Source organism: Hyaena hyaena, unplaced genomic scaffold (genome assembly GCF_003009895.1).
Source record: "Hyaena hyaena isolate Hyena2069 unplaced genomic scaffold, ASM300989v1 scaffold_182, whole genome shotgun sequence".
Classification (NCBI taxonomy): domain Eukaryota; kingdom Metazoa; phylum Chordata; class Mammalia; order Carnivora; family Hyaenidae; genus Hyaena; species Hyaena hyaena.
In genome coordinates, this window is record NW_024080814.1 from 896,998 (window position 1) to 899,028 (window position 2,031).

The window sequence follows — 2,031 nt, forward strand, 5'->3', positions numbered from 1 at the left end:
CAACACCACAATAAATGTCCCTACATATGCCCCTTTTGCACATACAAGACTATTTTTCTTGTCTACGTATCTATGAGTGAATAGACTGGGTAGAAAGGAACTAAGAGGCAAAAACCCAACCCCACAGCACACAATGTTTAATGATTAAGTTAGGTTTTTTCTTTTTAAAACAGGTACTAAGCTTGGTAAAAGTGTAAATGGTGTTAACTTTTGAAAAACAATTTAGGATTATCCTAAAGGGCTAAGAGTGTATCATATGTTTTGACTCAGTACATGTTCCATCTAGGAGTAATCAGAGGCCTCTGCAAAGGTGTTCATAACCAACTCTCTATTTGTAATTTTAATGAATATTCTGATACTTGGAAAATTAGCATCTATATAACAATATAGATTCCTAAAATACTGAAAATCTTTTGCTGGGACTGATAAATAGATGCTACTTGAAGCCCTCCCTGCAAGAACTGCCTGCCTTCCGAGTCCTGCTCTAGAGCATCCTGCCATTTAGAAACTAAACAGGGGCGCCTGGGTGGCTCAGTCGGTTGAGCGTCCGACTTTGGCTTAGGTCATGATCTCGCGGTTCGTGGGTTCGAGCCCCGCGTCGGGCTCTGTGCTGACAGCTAGCTCAGAGCCTGGAGCCTGTTTCAGATTCTGTGTCTCCCTCTTTCTCTGACCCTCCCCTGCTCACACTGTCTCTCTCTCTCTCTCTCAGAAATAAATAAAACATTAAAAAATTTAAAAAAAAACAAAGTTATTGTAAATTGGCAGATTTTCACACAATTTATGCAATTGGATGATATATTTAGCAAAGCCTGTTAGTTTTTTTAAATCATNCAGAGCCTGGAGCCTGTTTCAGATTCTGTGTCTCCCTCTTTCTCTGACCCTCCCCTGCTCACACTGTCTCTCTCTCTCTCTCAGAAATAAATAAAAAACATTAAAAATTAAAAAAATAAAAACTAAACCAAAGTTCATGCGTGGCACAGTCTGAGGCCTCCAGAGCCCAGCTGTGGTCCAACTGGCTGGTCATTCTGATTAGTTGGTCCATATCTGCTGCCTTTTCCATGATTTCTATGTGTTTTGAATATAATCCCTGGAAATAATGTGAACGTTCAACAATATGACTTGCTTAAGAGAATGAGGATACTGAAGACCATGCAGCTTGGTGGTCTGGAGGATATCAATAATGAGGAAGTCTGTGCAAATGTGGGGGCATGAGGCATATGATGAATCTCTGCCCCTCCACTCAAGTTTGCTCTGAACCTAAACACTGCTCTAAAATATAAAGTATAAATCTAAAGATATGTGATATTATGACAAAATCTTTAGAATGTATTGGGGTGCCTGGGTGACTTAGTTGGTTCGGCATCCGACTTCAGCTCAGGTCATAATCTTATGGTTTGTGAGTTTGAGCCCCATGTCAGGCTCTGTGCCGACAGCTCAGAGCCTGGAGCCTGCTTTGGATTCTGTTTCCCTCTCTCTGCCCCTCCCCTACTTGCACTCTGTCTCTCACTCTCAAAAATGAACATCAAAAAACTATTTCGAGTGCTCGCTTAGGCAGCACATATACTAAAATTGGAATGATACAGAGAAGATTAGCACGGCCCCTGCACAAGGATGATACGCAAATTCGTGAAGCGTTCCATATTTTTTTTTGAGTTATGGTATTGTTTTCAGATTGATTAATTCGAGTATGCTGTTTTAAAATGAGATCCCATTAGCGCTTTTTTTCCCAATAGAAAGCTGTTTTCTTAAAAAAAATATTTCGAATGTATTGCCAAGTGGAGGCAAAGGCAGTATACAAAACATTATACCCAATGTCATCCCATTGGAAACATACTTATTACTATTGATTCAATAGAAAGCCTAAAAGAAAACAACAAATGTGTCAACGATTATTAAATTTGGATGATGGGGTCATACTTGATTTTTGTCATTTGTTTCGTTGCTTATCGGCATTTTCCAACACTTTTTCGCAATGAGCCTGACTGCTTCCGTAATTAGGAAAAAAACAGTGTTGTTTAAAAAGTAAACTGA

At 39.5% G+C, this 2,031-nt stretch overlaps 1 non-coding gene across 1 annotated transcript; it reads left to right on the plus strand.

Annotated features, from left to right (window-relative positions):
- The first annotated feature begins 1,539 nt into the window (after window positions 1-1,539).
- Window positions 1,540-1,646, plus strand: LOC120237516. The gene has a single exon (XR_005529974.1). It is a non-coding gene; the product is annotated as a U6 spliceosomal RNA (small nuclear RNA).
- The last annotated feature ends 385 nt before the right edge of the window (window positions 1,647-2,031 follow it).